Genomic DNA, 23,020 nt, shown 5'->3' with positions numbered 1-23,020 from the left:
GGAGGAATCCTTCTGCTACTAAAGATAAAAAGGACCTGGCTATCGGTCTGCTTAATTGCAGATCCCTCCCTCGTCATGCGACAGAAGTCAATCTACTCATCCAAGACTCTGCCCTAGACGTTTTGTTTCTAACGGAAACGTGGTTAACCCCCAGTTCCGATGCAGACATTGTGGAGGCCCTTCCGCCGGGCTACCTGATTTGTCAGGTAGATAGACCAGAGGGGCGAGGGGGTGGCCTCGCCATTGTTTACAGGAGCCTGTTCGTCTATAGGGCACAAAACGGCCAACTTTCGGATTGTGAGAGCTGCCATTTCGCCCTCAGGATATCCCCGACAGTGTCTATATCGGGCCTGCTGATTTATCGGCCTCCGGGCGCAGTGGGTAATTTTGTGAGTTCCCTTGTTGAATCAGTTACGATTCTGGCCACATCGACGGCTAATTTCATGGTGTTGGGTGACCTTAATCTTCACTTCAACGAGCCCACTGACCAAACGGCTCTGGATCTCCAGAGCGTTTTAAAAGAGTGTGAGTTGAACCTAATTAATTCTGGGCCCACTCACGAAAAGGGACACCTACTCGACCCGATGTTCTCGAACATTCCTCGCCTTACAGCTAAGCCCGCCCTTTCCCTCCCATGGTCAGACCATTTCTTGGTCCCAGCTTGCTGGCAAATTGACCCACTACCTTCAAGCACCAAACAGGCCTTCCTAGTGGATAGAGCCTGGTCCAGACTATCGGTTGAGAACTGGACCTCGAAACTGGAAGACACGATCCCTCCTTCTGAGTCGGACCCAGTTAAGGCCGACGCCAATATTAACAACTGGCTATCCGCTTCCCTGGACACTCTGATTCCTAAAAAGAGAGTTCAAAAGAGGGAGAAACGAGTTGGTTCGGCTCCGTGGTATTCGGCAGAACTACGCACCCTCAGGAAAGGATGTAAAAGGATGGAGAGGTTATGGAGGAAGAACTGGGAAGACCATAGGAGAGAAGAATATAGTGCTGCAATGAGGGGCTATAAGTCTGCTTTGCGACTTGCGAAAGCCCTATTCTTTGAAGACCGTATTAAATCTGCTTCTAGTTCTTCCAGGGAAAGTTTCAGAGTGCTTAGAGAACTGCTCAAAGTTCCGGAGCCGGTTGCTACGCATGACAAACAAAAAAGCACGGAACTAGCGGAGTTCTTCCACACGAAAATTGAGAAGATCTTAAACTCCCTGCCCCAGCCTAGGCTATCTCAGGACCACGGCAAGCAGATTGGGGGAACTCAGCCCAGAGAGAGCGCTCCTGACCTTGACACCTTTGGCCCAGCGTCAGTGAGCGATGTCGCCAAAACTCTATCTTTGATTAAAAGTGGTTCCCCCATGGACCCGGTTCCCATGAAGTTCCTTAAGCAGGTAACAGCGGCCATTGCAGCCCCCGTGACAGACCTAATGAACGCCTCTTTTACCCAGGGTTTGGTGCCACCCACTTGGAAAATGGCAGTTGTTAAGGCTCTGTTAAAAAAATCCAATCTGGATTCTACGGTCCTATCGAACTTTAGGCCCATCTCATTGCTGCCGGGCCTCGGCAAAGTTGCTGAGCGGCTGGCCAACAAGCAGTTGTCAGCCTTTTTGGAGTCGAATGGTCTCCTTCGGCCATCTCAAACTGGATTTCGCCCAGGTCAGGGCACCGACACGGCCCTCGTGGCGGTTGTGGATGAGGCCAGACGGATCCTAGACTCAGGAGGATCAGTGGCGGTGATCCTCCTGGACCTCAGCGCGGCGTTTGACACCGTGAGCCATCAGCTGTTGATACAGAGGCTGGCTGAGGTCGGGGTGTCTGGGGTGGCTCTGCAGTGGTTGAGATCTTTTCTCTCGGATCGAACTTACCAGGTTTGGGATGGCTCGGAGAGATCTAAATCAATTCCCCTCCAGTGTGGAGTGCCACAGGGCTCCTCGTTGAGCCCTACACTATTCAACGTTTACATGGCCCCCCTGGAGGACGTAGTTTCCCCTTATGACATCAAAATCGTCAGCTATGCTGACGATACGCAGCTAGTTGTTTCCCTATCCCATCTGGCCGACAACCCGGACATCTTGAATTCCTGTCTGGTGGATGTTCATACTTGGATGGGAGAATCCTCCCTCAAGTTAAACGGCTCAAAGACGGAAATACTGCTGCTGGGGAGTAAAGCTACCCTCCTTCCCCCGCTTAGCTGGCCTGGTTGTATGGGTGAGCCTCCAGCCCCCAAAGAAGCAATTAAGAGCCTTGGAGTCTGGTTAGAACCGGACTTGTCACTTCGCACTCAAGCTAAGAAAACAGCAGGAGTGTGCTATGCTTTGCTTAGGTCGGCTCGGAAAATCTTTCCTCTTCTTCCGTTAACATCGAGGAAGCTGTTGATTCAGGGTCTTATAACATCTAGACTAGATTATAGCAATGCTATTTTCTTGGGCGCCCCTGAATCTACCTTCAAGACCCTTCAACAGGTCCAAAACGCAGCGGCAAGGCTGCTCATGGACATTCCGAGGACGCAATCAGCGAAACCGGCACTGAAGGCATTGCATTGGCTCCCTGTGCGGGAGAGAGTGACTTTTAAGGCACTTTGCATTGCCCATAAAATCCTCTCGGGGAAAGGCCCCCTCATTTTAAAAAACCTAGTTACGGCATACAAAGCAAGCAGAACGCTGCGATCAGAGAGGCAACACCTCTTGCTAGTTCCTAGAGTAAAAAAGGCCCGAACAGGCGGAAGAAGATTCTCATTTAACACGGCAAAGCTTTGGAACTCGCTTCCGCTTAAACTACGCGCTGAGCCTTGTACATTGCGTTTTCGCAAAGGTCTTAAAACCTTTTTGTTTCCCGGATAATGCGTCAACTCTGTCCTCCACCACCATCGGATGTTTGTCTGGAAGCGCCGGGATGCCCAAGGGTAGCTGCACGCTATATAAGATTTTAAATAATAATAATAATAATAATAATCTCATTAAAGAATCCACATTAACTGGCACATGCATCAACAATGCCATTTGCAATTCCTTATTAGCGAAAAATAAGGAATCGCTAATAAGGAATAGCAAAAGGCTATGCATGTAGAAATCGCTTACAAAATAGCGATTCCTAAACATTCCTTAATTGCTATTTGCAAATTGCGAGTTGCAATTAAGGAATTACCTCCCCATTCATTCCTACGGGCCTAGAGGCCCATAGGACTGAATGGGAAGACTTTCTTAATTTGCCATTCTCAATTAGAGAATCGCAAATTGCTCATGCAATTTCAAGGGTGCCAGGGTGTCAAAAGGACACCCTGTTGCACCCCTGAAATCTGCATATGAGTACATCTTGCACACACACATGCCCCAAGGGCATGTGTGTGTGTAAAATGGAACTTTGAATAAAGCACTTAAGTGCATTTTTCAATGTTTTTGCAAATTACCATGAAGTTCAACTTCATGGTAATTTGCTCCCCCTATTAGCGAAATCGCTAATATTTTTACTTTCATGCATTGCATTTAAGGAATCTCAATTTGAGATTCCTTAAATGCAATCGCAATTTAAGGAATCGCAATTTAGAGATTCCTTATTTTGCTATTTTTGCATTTGGGATGATGCATCCCAAATGCAAAAATACCGGGAGCAAAGGGTCAGATTCTGAGAATCTGCCCGTTTGCGACCGGTTTTTGTTTTGATGCATGTGGGCCTAAAATACTATCTTTGGGAACATTTTACGTAAATCCCAGAAACATGCTGACGACAGCTGCAAGCTCTAAAGGTTTATGTGCTAACCTGTCTTAGATCATATGTAGAGAACAAAGAACTGTAGTGTTTGCCTTACACTGTTTAAAGAATGCTGAACAAAGCTACTATAATATAGAGAGGGAAGCACTCACAAGTTTTGAGCCATTATTCATTTTGGCAGTTCGGGCTGGACTGTTCCCATGAGGCACAGGGTCAAGACTGATTTGCATATGGCCATGTCTAAACTGGGGTGGTGTAGTGGGCAAAAGAACGATGGATTTAACCCAGATTTCTTGACTGGGGGAGAATGTCTGCATTGTCAGCATTCCGTCCATCAATTGTTTGTTGTAACGCTTTTCGCCCTAAGTGGGATGGGTATTCCCAGACGTGGGACCCGTGCTCACTACGCCACTGGAGTCAAGCTATCCTGGCTGATGACGGCTGATAGCCAGAAACCGGTCCTAGGATGCTTGATTCCGGTCCAGGGAAGACATGGCTTGGCAGTTCGGGCTGGACTGTTCCCATGAGGCACAGGGTCAAGACTGATTTGCATATGGCCATGTCTAAACTGGGGTGGTGTAGTGGGCAAAAGAACGATGGATTTAACCCAGATTTCTTGACTGGGGGAGAATGTCTGCATTGTCAGCATTCCGTCCATCAATTGTTTGTTGTAACATTATTCATTTTGCTGGCACATGCATCAACAATTCCATTTGCGATTCCTTATTAGTGAAAAATAAGGATTCGCTAATAAGGAATAGCAAAAGGCTATGCATGTAGAAATCGCTTAAAAAATAGCGATTTCTAAACATTCCTTAATTACGACTCGCAAATTGCGAGTCGCAATTAAGAAATACCTTCCCATTCATTCCTATGGGCATAGAGGCCCATAGGAATGAATGGGAAGACATTCTCAATTTGCGATTCTCAATTAGAGAATCGCAAATTGCTCATGCAATTTCAAGGGTGCCAGGGTGTCAAAAGGACACCCTGTTGCACCCCTGAAATCTGCATATGAGTACATCTTGCACACACACATGCCCCAAGGGCATGTGTGTGTGTAAAATGGAACTTTGAAAAATGCACTTTAGTGCATTTTTCAAAGTTTTTGCAAATTACCATGAAGTTCAACTTCATGGTAATTTGCTCCCCCTATTAGCGAAATCGCTAATTTTTTTACTTTAATGAATTGCATTTAAGGAATCTCAATTTGAGATTCCTTAAATGCAATTGCAATTTAAGTAATCGCAATTTAGAGATTACTTAACCCCTTCAGTGCCCATGACGAGCTGGACTCGTCATGGGCCGCGGTGGCGCTGTGCCCATGACGAGTCCAGCTCGTCATAGACCCCGCCCGCTAATGCAACGGCCGGCACTGGGCGGGGAAAGGGGCGGGCACTGAAGGGGTTAAATTGCGATTTTTGCATTTGGGATGATGCATCCCAAATGCAAAAATACCGGTCGCAAAGGGGCAGATTCTAAGAATCTGCCCATTTGCGACCGGTTTTTGCTTTGATGCATGTGGACCTTAGTTTTTTTCCTCTGAGATTTAAGATTCACCCTCAGAACCAATCACAAACCTCTAGCATTTAGATTCTGCACTATAGGAGCTTATTATCATTCTTTACGCATAGCGGAATGGGTGTTGGGCCTCGAGGGTTACAACTTCGAAGTGGAATATGTTCCAGGTACCAGAAACCTTGCAGCAGATTGCTGATCCCATTTGCCTTTAAGTCAATCTGTTGATGAGGAAGACTGTAAAGAGGTAGATCAGCAGTATTCCAACAATTTTCAAAATGAATGCAATGCCTTTATGAGAAAAGATACTATGCTAGCAGACGTAGAAGAGACATTTTGCATGGATGGTTATCTAAATATAATGACCTCCCAACAAATATTAGACACTTCTGGGAAGTGAGAAATGAGCTTAATTTATTTGACAACAAAATCTTTCATGACAACAAATTGGTATCTCCACACCCAAAGATCCATGGAACAAATAGCTGAATTATCACATAAAGGGCTTTTGGGCAGAAGCATTATAGAACCAAAAGCAGGAGCTCTCTATTAGTTTCCTTGAATGGATGCATTTATTCAAGGGTTGGTCAAATATTACATTAGTTGTGCTTACAGTGATAAGTCCAAAGTCACTAGAAAAACTCCACTTGCTCCAGTAAAGCTCGAGAAAAACAACGAGACAAATTTGGTTTATACATAATTTCCCATGTGAATCTCAACAATGTACTAACAACTTATATGTTAGTGTTAGTGGACTATCAAACGCATTGGATTGCCACTCCACAGATAAATATTAACACTGGGGTAGTAATTACATTTTTATGTAATACTTTCATTGTAGAAAGCGTCCCCAGAATTCTGAATACAGAGAATATAGTTCTATTCACTTTAGAAGATATGAAGCATTACTTAGCTGATATACTTATTTGTCACATGTGATCAGCACTTCATTGCCCTAGAGCCAATGGACTGGTTGAAAGAGTGTATACAGAGAGCTTGTGTTTCCAAACTCCCTATAGATATAGTGATACAAGAATTACTATGGTTGTGTCATACAACTCCGACCAATATCACTGGAGTAGCTCAGTTTATAACCTTGAAGAGAATACTACCTAGCAACAAGTTATCATCTTGTGGGTTAAATGATTGTGACTCAGTGGGGACCTATAGAAATGAGATCAACAAAACGACTTGGGTCACCAAAATAACTACAAAATAGGATATGACAGAAGTTAAAGTGTACAGCATCAACAGTGGAACATAGATGATTGTCAGGTTTTTGTAAAGGCATCAGAATACTACAAAGGAAAATCATCCATGTGTTCTAAACCCATGTGTATATCCTGTGCCAAATTCAAGGTACTTGTCATGTGCATGGAAAATGGGTAAACATGGAGCAAGGACAAGTTGATCAAATGCCGATTTTCCACTACCTTATCAAGGTCAAGCTATCTCAGGTGTGCCTACTAGAGCACCGGAAGTCAACCCTGGATCTCGATTTCCTCCAAAATGGCATGAAAAATGTGTTATAGGCTAAACATACCACTTAGGAAGGGAGATGCTATTGTAATTACTGTTCTCACACAATACCTACCTCTGCATGGAAATACATTTCCAAATAATTTATCCTACTCTTGATACCCATGCCCTTTTCTTTGCACTTTCCACAATGTATTGACAGCTTAGAATGTTTGTGCTCAAGTCAGATCTTCCCCAGGAGAGCTTAGAGATAAATAAGAATAAAGACTCTTCATTACATTTGTTGGCTTCATCTTGTTCTATCAGAATTGTTTCCGGATTCGGATGCGGTGAATGCATACTTATCTGTGAATTCAGTCCGTACTGTGTCCCTGAAACCGCTTTTCATCCTTATTCCAACCAACCTACATTATGGTAATAGAGAGATTCATAAGTTGCCTACCTCTTTCCTTAGCAACATATACCTTAGCAAAATATAGTTGCACCTGTAAATATGATATTTTTATTTGCCATTCCATAACTATAGATAACACTTTTGAAACTATAGCAAAACTATCAGATCATACATTTTCAAAATGTAACATCTGGTCAATGAAAACTGAGGAACCAGAGGCTGTGCTTTCAAAAAGAGAGCTCTGCCATTTTAGAAGTTTATAAAAATCTGGCACTTAAGTGGTTGTTTCGATTATGACTTATTCATGAGACTGGCCTTTGTAAATAACAAGACCAATAATGGCAATGCTGTGCTCCATGGACTCCTAGACTCCACAACTATCCCCTTAAGGGCATGCTATTTACTGCAGCACATAAAATCTATAGGTGGAAGAAAAATGACCACATCACCCCCATCCTGATGGAACTCCACTGGCTGCTCTTGCCTAGTGCACTATCTTTAAACTCAGTTGCATCATATATAAAGCTAACAGGAGCAGCGCCTATTTGACTGACATGTTCAGGACCTCAGATGGCTCTCGGCACACCTGCAGTGAGGACACCATCATACTGGAGACAAAGGATTGAAAAAACACAAGTAGCAGTCCTTCTCCATCTATGTCCCCAGGATCTGCAGCAACAACTCTGTGTAAGGGAGAAAAAGTGGAACCTCTTTCAAGGACACTGCATCGCAATGCAGTAAGTGTCCACTTCTGCTCCCAGGACCTTGCCCTATTTTCAGTCATTTGTTTGATTGTATGTTTGCCTATCACCCTGTACAGTGTTCTACTATCTTTTTTCTAGGTTTGCTAGATGAAATACCACATACATACATACACACAAAAAAACTGCAAAAAATCTTCCTGTAGGATTAAAGATGGATTGCAGGCAAAAAGTCTTATGTGAGCTATTGCTAAGATCTCATTACCACAAGAGTTGCCTCATGCCTAGCGGCATGGTCCTGTAATTTGTGAAATTGCTAGAAGCATTAATGTTCTTTAAGGTTGTTCTTTGGTGCACCAGCAGGGTATCCAGGTACACAACACCTGCTTATACAGTGATAGATGATCGACGTAACCCTACACAGGCCCTCATTAAAAGTTACCTAGTGCTTGGTGCGATAATTATTGCACCTGATACAAATGTACACAGATTTCTACAGAATTTATCAGGTGCAAGAACTATCATCCATTACAAGTTTTGCCCCCAGATTGGGGCATGTAATTGAGCATTTATTGCTTAAAGCACTGAGGGGCATATTATCAAGACAGGCGATAAAATTATCGCTGCTTTACGGCAGAAAACTGCCGCTAAAACAGCGATCATGGGCTTGATAATATGCTCTATGGAATTCCAATTGAAACTCATGTTAGATGTGAAGGACATCTAACCTGAGCTTCAATTGGGATTCTATAGAGGATATTATCAAGCCCATTATCATCGTTTTAGCGGCAGTTTTCTGCCGCTAAAGCGGCGATAATTTTATCGCCTGTCTTGATAATATGCCCCCAGGATCTGAAAGTCACAGTTTACAAGGCATTTTTCCCTTCTTACATTCTGACATGTTTGACCTGACAATATTCAATATGGGGTGCAGTCTTTCACACAAAACTTGCGCCCTCCTAGCAAATAGGGGGCATATTTACAAGCCCCTTGCACCACTTTTGCGTCACTTTTCCCATGTTAAAAGTGACGCAAAAGTGTCACAAGGGGCTTGTAAATCTGTCCCTAGGTGTTTATGCAGGGATCCTAATTTACTACTGTTGCACATACTTATAAACATTGATTAAAAATCGTTCATGCATTAATTTCAGATTGTAGGGTCTCATTAAGAGAAATACACGATTAGTCCTTTAAAAAATAATCTATCGTATGCCTGTGTTGCGTTTATATTACAAACTTTCCTGTCTTGCATATCCACATTGATAGCCCAATCATTTCACATTGGATGTGCCTTATCGGGAGTTATGCATTCATTAAACTAAAACCAAGACAATGTATAATAAAGATCAGCAAACAGAAAATAAGTCATAGTTTTGGCAAAACCACTGTCACCAGGTGAAGACGTTTGTTATCAAACAAAATAGTCATGAAATGATAATGAATTACTGGTCTCGTTGGAATTCAACCAATCACCACTCTCCTGTCAAAAAGGTTAGTAAAAAGGTTTACATCAAAAACATACAATTAAGTGTAGTTTTAGATGCCAAGTTGCTTGGTAATTCACAAATATTAATAACTCTTTAGAGCTCTGTTCAATATGTTAGCACAACAACGAGCAAATAAGCATTCTGCTTCAAAGAAATATGTCATCAGTTTAGCATGACCATGGTAAAGATTAGTGAGGTTTCCCTCGAATTGTGCATAATATATATCCCAACTTACACAATTGCAGTTCCTGAAAAGAAAGAAAAGGCTAAATATTAATCTATTTACATGCAGCCTTACTAACTCCCAACCCCTGCCCTTTCTAATCTATTCTTATGCAGTTTTCTTCACTTCTATGTAATGAACCAAGAATACTTATGCCATGTTTGTGGTCAAACCATGTTCATTCTATTTTAGTGGCCCAGTTATTTCTATTGTGATTCTGTAACTTGCTGCATATATCTGCCTTCACGGTACTCAACACTACAAAGCTTGCTGTTTGTAGTTCGTGTGTTAGTTAACCCTCAGGGAAAATAAATCATTCCACCTGTAAATGAATGCAAATGAGTTGCCATGTTTTGGTGCTACTGTAACCTGCCACAACCATGATTACTTTCTCAAACTAACAGACTAGATGTGACCATCTCTGAGCCTCATGTGCACATGTCCTGGTACTTGACACATATGGGGACATGCTGCAATCATTAATTTAAACTGCTACCATGCATCAGTCATGTAAATCTGTGACATCAATACATGTACTACTATCATATTTTCTCCCTGACTCATTTCTTAAAAATATCTATTTCAGATTTCAAATTGTTATATACATGTATTTTTTTATTGTAGCTTGATAACATTTGTGTTAACTTTCACATATATACTCAGTCCCCTGTCCCACTGTTACCAAACAGTTTTTTTCCTTTACTTTTTTCACCATCTTCTGGACCTAAAGAGATGTCTCCCCCTTCTTCCAGATTCAGAAGCTGACATCCAGGGATCCATCCACAAACGAAGCATCTGTGGCAAGCACAGGTACGACTTTTTCACATATTATTACTTTATCCATATAATATTGAACATATAACACTATAAAATATATAAATGTGTCATTTCTCTAGCCTGTGTTTTCAACTAGTCTACAGCATCTCAGTTTAAGACATATATATAATCTGTTATGTCAAACATCCTAATATATCACCCTTTCATTTAGCTCCTTTGGACCAAGAGCCGGACAATGATGACCTGACATCCACAAGGAGAGGATGGCAGGCAATGGTGGAAGAAGACCCTATCGCCTTCAAGAAGAGGACTTAGAGAAGATTGTAATCTCCTTCCATGAAAACCTCTCGGGAAATACCTCATGCTGGCCTACAGTCTCCCTCATAGGGAATTCCTAAGGACTGCATGTTTCCTAGGCAACTAATACAAAGCCATGGATGATTGTTACCTTAGTTGACTCTCCTGCTCTACCCGGGAATGCAGGTCCAACTGGGGTTTCCTGTCCATCTTCTGAGGGAGAAGCAACCCCTGTTGCAAATGATTTCTCCATTAAGGCCCCAAGCAATATTTGTGATGTTAAGCCTCTATGTAATAACCAATCCTTAGAGCAGCACATATTTGTCAAATGGGGAAGACCCTACGCAACACATCAGGAAGTTGTCCGAAGGTTGACTGGGGTCTCCCAGTTTGTGTTTATGAAGACATTAAGAAATCTATCCAAGGCATGATGAAGTTTTACCAGGAATATCTCTATGTGTTCAGTGATGAGGATGCAAGGCCCCATTCCTTGGCAATGCAGAAGATATAGGCCATATCACACAGGTGCCTGTGTCAATCTGCGTGTCCATCACCTATGGCTGAGTAACCCTTCCAACAACCAATCTGCTCCTCCCACAAGCCTACTTACAATTTCAAAAGCACAATCCCAACCTTCCATGAGCCCAGTGTGGAGTAGCAGGATATGCAGATGATGCCTCTCCACATGGGCATGGAAAACTACCACCACACCGATGAACCTTTTATCGAACACTCAATTACCCTCCCTCATAAAACACAGCCAAGTGGTAAATCACTCATCCCAAAATATGTAATGCTTATAGTAGGACTTTTAATGTTCTAAATGCATACATTTAGCTTGCACTTACTTTTCACTTGTGTATTATCTCCAGTGAACCAATACATGAACATTTGTATCACAATAATGTAAAGTAATGTGCTAGAGATTGTGCAACATTTAATAACAATTCAATCAAATACATCTACAAGCACTTACACATGCGCAAAAAGAAAGACTACAACGAGGTTAGGCTATACAAATGTGCAACTATATTTCAAGAAAAAAAAAGATTAAATTACATTTTTAGTGTCTGCTTCATGAAAAAGTAAACGTTCCTTGGGATGGGTATGAACAACAAATATAGTACATGAGTATGAGTCTATAAGGTAGATTTTGCTTGGATCAACTAAAAAAAAATAAAAAAGATGTCAGGAATGTCAATAAACTGGTTTACAATGAATGTTTAATGAGAATGAAGTTAACCAAAAATGCTAAACGTTTAAAACAGATCTACATTCATAACTCTCAAATGAATGATGAAATCAACATAAAGGTCACAAATCCTAACTAAAATTGAAGTCCATCCCTCAACCCCGGTGGAATGTCAGAAATGCTACCCTAGGTTGAGAGACAACATCCCTTGTCACCTTCCTCTTCCTCTTCAGACATGGGCAACCTGGAGCTCAGGTGCAGACACTTGGAGATATGGGGTAGGGTTAGACACGACTCAGGGCACACTACAGTATATTTAAGGACAGGGTGCAGCAGAAATGTCTTTACATATCACCTCTCGGTGTGCCTTTACCTCTGCTACCACCTACTGAAAGCCACTAAAGAGCACCTGCTGACCAGCAGTAAGCTACTTTATGTCCTCCTGTAAAACTGCGATAGTTACACACTCTTGGAATAAAGGTGAACACCACTTTAGGGCTAATTGCGTCAGGGGGTTAATTGCACCCTCAGTCACTGATCTTTCTGGCGAACCCCTGCAGTAAAAGGAGGTGAAAAAGGGTGTACAGCTTGAGGCCCCGTCGCTGTTGGGCCCTCTTGACTTATGGAGGAGGTGGCTTCAGATCCTGATGTTGCAGGGGCGTGTTCCTTTGAGTACTTATTGTCCAGAAGAAGCCCCATTGACTTTCTTCTTCTGGCATACATTGATCAGACTGACCACACTGCCAGCGGTCTCACCAGCTTCCACCCAGGGTCTCTTGGACTGCCAACGAGGGACTTTCCTGGCAGGAGCACCCGCCTTGCAGGTGGATGCTCCCTCCTCATCTATGGTGGTGCTGGTCTCTTCCTTATGTGCCTACCTAGCTACAGAGTGCCTCTTTCTCATTTAACCATGGTCCAGCTGAGCCTCGCTTTGTCCTTGGCTGCAAGCTGAAGAGAAAATGTAAGAAAAAAACACTCATTTGTGAATATGTACATTACATCATTTAAAACTGAAAATAACTTACATTATATATTAGACTTTTAAATGTGACAATGAATTACAATGTCATTTAGCCGACTCTCCATTGTAATGCAAGCATCTTCAAACTTCAATAAGTAACTTTTAATAGTATGTGACTATGGTTATCAAAGCTGTAGATTAATCACATAATACTTGAAAATTATACAAATAATGTTATGATGTAGAAAGATTCAGTTATGATGGCAAAAAAGAGAAAAAAAGCATGCTTTGAAGGTTAAAAGTGAACTATTGATTTGACAGCATGCATGTGTATTCTGTGTATATTTAATTACTTATACTTGTATCTGTATATTTTATGTACATTTCCTCACAATGAGCATTTAATGTGTGAAACAGTCATGATCTGTGGCTCGGACTTACCTTTCTGTGCTTGTTGCACGTTATACTTCAAACTCTTTAGCACTAAACTCATTCTGGGAAAGAAAAAGCTGGCAGTGCACTCAGAATGTCAAGACCACTTGGCGGCAGGATTTGAATAAAAAAAAGGACTGAACAAAAACTCTAAAACTACATTTTGCATGAAGCCACGGAACACTCATGGGGCCAGATGTACAGCCGTTTTTTCCAGTCGCAAAGGGGTTTAGGCTCGTTTGCGACCGCAGAAAATGTGTGGCCAATGTACCAATCCTATTTCGCGAGTCGCTAATCAATCAGCGACTTGCAAAATAGGGTTAGAGACTCACTATTAGGAAGGGGCATTAACAACTAGCAGGGGACTGGCACTCCAGAGGGGAGTAGATCTGGCAGGGCAAGGACTGGAGGAAATTATGTTTACTCCATGCACGGACTTAACTGTTAGTGGCTATTTTCAGGATATGAACTATACGTTTCCTCATAGTCCAGAGCATCCTTTCTAGGAAATTGAGATACTTGGTTGCTATAGCCAGGACCTTGTTACTAGTCCTTGTAAAAACCTTGGAGATTGGTTGTTTAGATTTTGGAAGCATGTCTGTAGTTGATGATGAATGCAGAGAAGTACTCGCAGGAGCACATTCTGGAAATTACCTTGAATAGTTGAAAGTTTGTTTTAGAGATAATCTGAAAGTGTCCAAGATCATATTTGTTGATTCGCATTTGGATATTGAAATACACGATGAACAGAAAGGACCATTATAACATTTATTGACTGTTCATATTTTGATTATAAAATGTATATATCATATTTAAGGTCGTTATTTTTTCCTAGGAAAGTGTTTACTTGGTATCAGTGAGAACAACATCATACTAATGATTGCTTATTTACAATGCAGTTTAAGAAACAACCGTGAATATATATCAGAACAAGTGAATTTGGGCTCACTAAAAACACAGGTAGTACCCTTATCATAGAAGAGTGATATGAATCTCAAGTAATATGAATTACATATATATTGTTCATGTTTTAGTTTAAAAAATGTCAGAGTTCCACTAATGTTTCCTAGAATGTAAGGCATAGAGAAATTCTGAAGGTATATCATTTGTGACAGGAAGGGCCTAATTATGAGTTTGGCATTCCGAGGACTGCCAGACTCATGGTGGCACGGCGGTGGTGGTCTTGCGACCTCCACATTATGACCCTAGTGGTCATGCTGACCTGGGATCACCGACTCTGCCAGGGAACCGCTGTTCCCTGGTGGTTGTGTGGCGATCAAGAGCCATCTATATGCTTGGTGGGACCACCGTGGTCCCACCAAGCATATTACAACTTTCATCTCCACCACTGATTTCATGGAGGTCTTTCTTCCATGAAAACAGTGGCAAAGATAAAGGGAAGGGGGCCATGCAGGTACCGCTTGTGCCTCACGCCTTATGGATGCACATGGGGGAGCACAACATGTGGCCCCTGTGAGCATGCACAGAAGTTCCAGCACGGTATGGACTTTCGAGTTCGTGCCGTGCTGGAACTTCCTTTGACGTTTCCACGCCGTTGCCTGTTTTATAGGCACCGCTGTGGGAACGGCAAAGGAATCACCCGCCTATGACAAAAAAAGTAATTATTTGGCAGGCGGTTCACATGCGGGACTGGTGGTGCGGCGGCGGGACCACCCCACAGCCGCACCGTTAAACTTGCCCCCTTAGTGTTAGATGCTTCTACATATAGATAAGTAATTAAATATATCATTCTTGTGTTTTGATATCAACTACAATGCAGTAGACTTCAGCAGAGTAACAAGTCGCAGTGGCACTATCCATTGTCTCGGTTTCTCTGTTTATCATACCATTCGCCTTTCCCTCAGTCTACTGCTTTTGTGTGTGGTTGGCTGTGGATATGGAGATGTGTGGAATTGTATGGTAGCAGGATATAATTATCAGAATATTATCTGACATAAATATGGTGTCCTTAATACTGCTTGAAAATATATTGCTTTATTGAAGTTAATAACAGAAACTGTACACACAAGGGACCGATATTTTTTGCAAACAATATTTAGGGCACTATATTTATGTCAGACAGGATTGCAGCATACAAGGTCATAAAAACTGTGTGGAACAGTTCCTCCCTCCAGTTGGATCCAGAATTCAGGAAAACAAAATGTAACACAGTGCCTAAGATGTGTGTTGGGCCTGAAATTGATCACCTAAAGTATGTATCATGTGCACTTAACACGAGAAAATCAATAATTGCAAAAACGACTCCATTGCACCACTTCTCGTAATTACTCACCATTTCCAGTATAAATTGACTGCCAATGCTCCTTTCACTGTAAAAATTCACCATGAACGCATTGGGAAAAACAGATCTGAATCGCTGTTCGTGGTAGTTTTGTTTTTGCACTGCGTCTTCACATCAAAATTGATGCAAGTACACACTAAAATATAGCGCATAATGATGGATTTGCATTTTGGGTAATATTATGTACGCAGCCCTAAATACAACAAATAACAAAGAAATACATAATTCCATAGGGGTGAGATTCACTAATCTAGCACGAGGCCAAAAGCATTGTGAAAAACGTATTGCTACTAAAGGGGTGAAGGTTAGTAATCTATCTAGAGTTCCACAAACTCTGGGAAATGTACAAATTGGGAAACGAGATTAGCTATTTTAACTCCAGGTTCACAAACATTAGCGAAACTACATAAATCATGAGGGTAATTTTCTACGTTAACTCCAATCCAAATAAAATTTGAGAAAGTGATTGAATTATAGAAGTGAGAATTATTTTTCTAACTCATTGACTACAAACAATAGAGAACGTGTATAAATCGAGGGGTGAGAATTGCTATTCTAATTCCAATCCAACTAAAATGTGGGAAAGTGCATGCATAATAGAGTGTGATTTACTATTCTACCCCAGCCTAAAAATAATTGGAGAAAGTGTCTTAAACTAAAGGGGGTGAGAATCACCAGTCTAACTACAGTCTCACAAACGGGGAAATACAAAAGTATATAATTATTCTTGATAATGTGACCCGCCATCATTTTGTGATCATGATGGTTTTACCATAATAATAAGGACAAACAATATTTTGGAGTTGATCTTGACCTACCACACCTTCCTGTCTTCCTGGGAACAGCAAGTATGTAACTTCTAACATGGATGTAAGTGAGACTAGAAAGGTCCTTGCAAAACTGAAAGAGATGCCACAAAAGTCATTCTCATCTTCATATCCTTTCCTGCCAGTTGGTTGAAAGGTATATTAGGGGGGCTAACATTCATCACCCCTCTATGGTGAGTAGTATATATCGTACTGAAGAAGTAGATGCCTCTCACAAGAGGATCATATGCATTTTATAACTAGGATTTTACTCCTGAACCAAGCATGACCTTTCATCTATTTTTGACAATGCCTGTGAAATGGAAAACGTTTCTTGTTTTCCAGTCTGCTGCATGGATACGTGGTTGAGAAAACCCATGAGAAGGCTACTGTAGGCTACTGAGAAAGAATCACATATTTGCCTAGCACCATATAGCATAGATACACTTATGATGAGCCTTGGCAAAGGGTTACCCTTCAACAGCTTTTTTAAAAGAAAAAGAAGCCAAGCAAAATGACTCACCTCCCATCATCCAGCTGCAAAGAAAGGGACATCACTGGATTGCCCATCATCCATCTGCACAGGAAGTGGCATTACTAGATTTGCCATCATCCTTCTGCACAAAAAGTGGTTCATCACTGGTTTATCAATCTCTTAATGGATGCTGCAGTGTAAATGCACAGTGAACATGTGCAGTGGATGTGAGCAATGGGTGCGCTGCTGACAAGCCGGAGGCATGCTGCAGCCACGCCTGTATGTGCATGTTCATGTCACGTCTGCACCCAGTGCCAGTACCCTGGCCCTTCACCTGCCTGTTAACCCACCCCCATCGCTACTCCTCCATGACCCTCTGTGCCCTGGACTCAGGTTGCATCTCCCAGTGCTGCTGCCGCAACTCACTGCACATGGTAGAAATTGTCCTGGACCACCTGCCATTTCACATGTACTCTCCTGGACCCACACACCTCACACACCCAACACACTCAACACACATGACCACACACAGCTGACCCCCACTACACCACAACCCTCTCTGTCCTACACACTCCTCTGCACTCACACTCTTACTAAGCACACCACCAAAGTTTGGGATCTGCCACATGGTTGCTCACCAGACCTGCACTTCCTGACCAAAACCTGGCTGACTCCCTTATCGCCCCCCATCATCGCCACAGCAAACCCCTCCCCAGATCCAAGATGACAAGACAGGACTGAACAAATAGACCCCGAGGAGGAATCACCATCATCTTTAAAGAATCTATCAAATGCTCCGCCACCTCAAAAAGCTCCACCAGCAACATGGAACACTTGACCTTTATACTCATCATCGCCACCAACGACATCCTGCCTCATCTCATCTACCACCCTCCCGAATCATGTGCCACCTTTGGCAGCACTATCTTGGACTTTGTTGTCCCCCTTGATCCTCGACTACAGCACCTTCATCCTCCTATGTGACTTTAACTACCACCTGGGTGACCTCCGCATTCCCAAAACAGCCAACCTCTTTGATGACCTGTTAGACCTCAGACTCACCCAGTGAATGGAAGGCCCTACACATGCTGCTACACACCTACTGGGAACCATCTTCAGCAGCTTTATCATCATCACAGTGGACAAGCCTACACCAATCACCTAGTCTGACCGCACCCTCATTAGCTTCAGCATACCCATCCCACACCACTCCAGAAACACCATCACCAGATCTTCACAGTGGGACTAGAACAAGATCTCAGAAGCATCCTGGTCTTCTGCACTCCATGATTCCATCCACAGCTTCAATGCCTGGATCAGCTGGTACATGGAGGAGCTCAGGTTCACCAAACAAGCTTCACTAGTGTAACTACTATCAGGACCACTGCACCCAGCTGTCCCTATTCTTCAGCAACAAGATTGTCAGGATCTAGGAAAACTTTGAACCCCAACCGAACCCTTCCACACTTGCAGCACTCCTGCATATCTTTACCAATGCCCAGAGGACTACTATGACCACCTGGCCACCATCGAAACTCAAAAGACCGCAACGACCAAGCAGTCAATACTCTCCAGAGTGCCCATCTGCCCACACCATGTCTTCATCAACGAACTGGACCCCATCAGTACAGCATAGGCCTCACCCGATCTTGAATGGCTCAATCATCACAGCCACCTACCTGAATGCCTGGAAACATGCCACCATACCCCCCTCTTTAAAAAACTCTCAGTAGACTTAAAGGTGCTAGCCAACTACTGGTCTTTCTCCATGGTACATTACCTGGCAAAAGTAATAGAGAAGATGATAAACAAATGCCTAGTCAACTACCTCCTTGACACCATTCAATCCAAATTCAGATTCAACCACAATACAGAGACTGCTCCTATCGCCACCATATATGACGTCCGAATGATCATGGAGAAAGAAGACACTGCAACCCTCATCCTACTGGATGTTTCCACAGCCTTCAGCACCATCTTCAATTCCATCCTCACCCAGTCACTACAAAAAGCTGCCATCCATAGTCTTGCACTTTTCTGGATTTGCTTCTTCCTTAGAGGCCGCAACCACTTGGTCAGCCTGGCCACCTTTATCTCAGATGCCATCATCCTCATCTGTGGACTTCAGGATTCTCACTCAGCCCACTCTGTTCAACATCTACATGACATCACTCACCAACCATCATCTGCACCCATGGAATCATCATCATATTCTATGCTGACAACACCTAGCTCAAGCTGTCTTTCTCGACAAGATGCAAAAGACCCAGACCAGTTTCTCCACCTGTATGACCAAAGTCACTAGATGGAAAACATCTGCCTCAAGCTCAACACAGATGAGACAGAAGTAGTAATCTTCAGCAAAAACAAATCGTTCTGAGAATTCACTTGGTGGCCTGCCTAACTCAGAACCACACCCCTCCCACCATGATTAGGCAAGTGAAAGCAGTCTCTGTCTCCTGTTTCCACATATTAATGATTCTCAAGATCTTCAAATGGTTCCCCACCAACACTCGCAGAAAAATCACCCAATCCTTTTATCACCAGCAAGGAGAACTATGGAAATACACTCTGTGCATGCATCAATGCACAACTGACTGCAAAACTTCATATCATTCAAAACTCAGCAGTCAGGGTCACCCTCAACCTCCCACCCCACACTCACATCACCCCACACTAATATCACCCCACACTTCAAAGAGCTCTATTGGCTTCCAATCCACAAACACGCACTTTTCAAACTCCTCAAAATAATACAATGCCTTGCACATTGGCCCCACATACCTCATCAACCGCATAAACTTTCACTAACCTACCAGACACCTCTGCTCAGATGGACTCCTAATGGCACACACCCTATGAACATGCAGAACCAGATCCGGAGGTCGTGCCTTTTACTACTTTGCACCTAAAGCCTAGGACAACCTGCTCAAGAATGTCCGAGCCTCCGCCTCAGTTTTTCAATTCTGCAAGAAGCTGAAGATCTGGCTCTTCACAAGTCCCTGACCCTGGCTTGGTCCATACAGCTCCTGTTCCAGAGCCAGGGGACACTCTCAAATGAGTTGTGCACTATACAAATACACATAACATGACATAAAACATAACATAACAAAACATGAAAAAAGTCAAAAGTCAAGATACTTTGCGCTTTGTAAAGACAGGTCACGTTTAACAGCTATTCTGAGGTGAAATGTATTTCACCTAACGCTTGCGGCCCAGGCTGACTTCTAGAAACAAGATGTTTACCCTACAAATGTGGGACATTCTGCTCTGGGAATGTCATACACAGAATGGCAGGAAACAGGAAGGTACTAGGTCTGGAGGTGTGGGGTGGCTTTGGCTCAGAAGATGGTTTGAGGCAGCGTAGGATACAATTTATTTTTACAATTGGCTTGGTTTCTCGAGTGTGGGTTCCATGAAGGCACAACTGCCAAACAGCAGCAGTCCAGCCACAGCTCCTCACAACCCCATTACCACAAAGAGTTGATAACGCTCCCTTTTTCAACATTTACAAAGCTTGTAAAGTTTAAAAAACAAATTACAGGAATATATGAGTTGCTCACCTTTGCCACTCCATACACCTCTATATGTATATCATTAGACAGGAAAATTCCCTTACAAGGACAGTCAATCAATGGTGTATCGACTATTAGTACTTCAAAGCTCACACATACTGCTTCTGAACCTGTCAATTTGTCACGTTGTTTTCATTTCAATTAAGTACTGTGCGAAATGGGTAAACTGTGTTAAAGCACACACAAAGAGATGACAGACAGAGCGCTGAAACTTTTCAGACACTCACCCCCAGTCACAAATCTGGGTTGAATCCATCATTGTTCTTTAGCTCACTTTGCCACCCCAGTTCAGACCCAGCTATATGCAAATCAGTCTTGACCCTGTGCCTCATGGGAACAATCCAGCCCTAACTGCCAAGCCAGGTCTTCCCTGGACCAGAAACAAGCATCCAGGGACCGGTTTCGGGGTATCACCCCTCATGTATCCAGTGGCAAAGTGAGCAAGGGACCCACGTCTGGGCATACCCTGCCAATTTAGGGAGAACAAAGCAAACACAAGGAGATGATGGACAGAGTGCTGAAACTTTTCCGACATTCACCCCAGTCACAGATCTGGGGTGAATCCATCATCGTTCTTTAGCTCACTTCTTCACCCCAGTGCAGACCCAACCGAATGCAAATCAGACTTGACCCTGTGCCTCATGGGAACAGTCCAGCCCGGACGGACTGCCAAGCCAGGTCTTACCTGGACCGGAAGTAAAAATCTTGGGACCTGTGTTAAAGCACTGCATATGGGGTCTAATGCGGTGCCATGGACTCTAATGCAAGTAATGAAATTGGGCCCCCAATCCCGTAGTTTGGTAGTGAAAAATAGCCACTAGCTGGTGTGAAGTGGGCCGCATTGGGCCCTGGACCCGGTGCCACTGCACCTCCTACACTATTATTGAACTAATGCTTGCTCACGAGGCCCCAGGCTCCAGCAGGGGTAAATAAAGAATGGATTCAGAAAACAGAAACTTGAGAATGCACCATAAGTGGATGGAAATTAATTTCTTAAAATGTCTGAGGATGACCCAAAGTCATTTTCCATCCTTCGTGAAGTGTACAAAAACAATGTTTATTATTCTAGATGCAGAGGAGCTTGAAGATGCAAGAAACAGCACGGCCAATATAATCAGCATGGAGTACCTCTTTAACTTCACATAGTTTGCCTTTAAGGTTGAAAGTGAAATTGAGCCTGCTTTAAAGTTGACAGCCAAAGCTCCCTGCTGGATCACTGCTGACAGCCAGAGCCAGACTGCATACACGAAGGCATATATTAATGAGAATATGAACACGAAAATATCTTGGTTTGAAGATGTTTATGAAATATGAAAAGGGTGATTTTTTGTTACAGCATACATTCCAGAACAATTGAAGATGAACTACGCATATTTTAAAATATATACGGTATCTATTTCTAATCATCTGCACTGCTTAGAAAAATTACATCTTATCTGGAAGTATTACAAAACCCACAATGCAAAAGTAATACAGTTTTCCTCAAAGTAAGATGGGAAATATGTCAACAAAAATTAATGAGATGTTAGTAAATGTGGTATCCTTGTGTTTTTTTAATGTGCAATGCCTTTTAGATGCAGCTGATACCTGGAAATGAAGAAAAAAAGCCATACATTTCGTGTTATCAAACGGCTGTAATAGTGTAGAAAACTTAATTTTATGACTTCAGTCAAGATTCACTTATGTTAATGTTTCAAGAGTTATGCCTCATTCTGTTTCTATGCTAAAAGCAGTGCTTTCTTTATATATAAAATATAATAACATGTTGTATTAGATTTTGCTGGCTTCCACAGATTTATAAGTACTTCAAATGATACCTTGTGCATATATAGGCCCCTATTCACAAATGTAAGTTTCTATAGGGATATCTCGGTGTGCAGAGATTTCTGCCTATATTTAGGGGGATATATCCTCCTCGGTGGCATTCACGAGTTCCAGGTGGGAAATCTCTCCTTCTAATGGAAGTCTCCTTCCCCTCAAATGAGAGGGTGAAGTCTCCTATAACGGGATTCATGATCCTAGAGCCCTACTAGTTACCATAAACTCATATTTCTATTCTCTTCTTGTTTTGAAAGATATCAGGTAACAGGGCAGACATCTCTGCTGCCAGACAGAGAATTCATAATTAAAGGCAACAGGGAAACAATAATTAATCGCACATACTTCACACACATGAATCCACCAAACACATGAAGATAACCCACACCTAGTCTCTGTTCTCTTCCATTGGACTGCATGACTATCCATACTACCAGAGCTCTGCTCCAGCCACAAGGAGCTAGCCAGCACTGCTGAAGAGGAAGTGCAACTTCTGTGAGGAGGAGACACACCTTGTGGTTGACCACTGCCAAGCACCCTCAATGGAGCGGAGAAGGTGGGCAAGTGGCAGAACGTCGCTGATAGCGTGAATGCATTAGGGGTGGAAGTGCGCACCAGAGAGGACCTCAAAAAGAAGTGGCAGGCTGAAAGAAGATGGGTGAAAGAGTAGTTCACCAGAAGAAAAGAAGATCTACAGAAGAACAAGTTTGTTCCTGGAGGCTGATCTAGATGCTGCCTCAACCCCATTTAAGAGTGTGCCCTAACTATGCACCCGCCCAGCTATATTACCTGCTTGCCTCTGAGAAAACCAGTATAAGACCAGATAAGAACTCAATATCCCTCCCTTCACACTAGGTTTTCTCACCCAATTCATT

The sequence above is a fragment of the Triturus cristatus genome, chromosome 4_2 (genome assembly GCF_964204655.1).
Source record: "Triturus cristatus chromosome 4_2, aTriCri1.1, whole genome shotgun sequence".
Taxonomy (NCBI): domain Eukaryota; kingdom Metazoa; phylum Chordata; class Amphibia; order Caudata; family Salamandridae; genus Triturus; species Triturus cristatus.
This window is presented reverse-complemented; position numbering follows the sequence as displayed.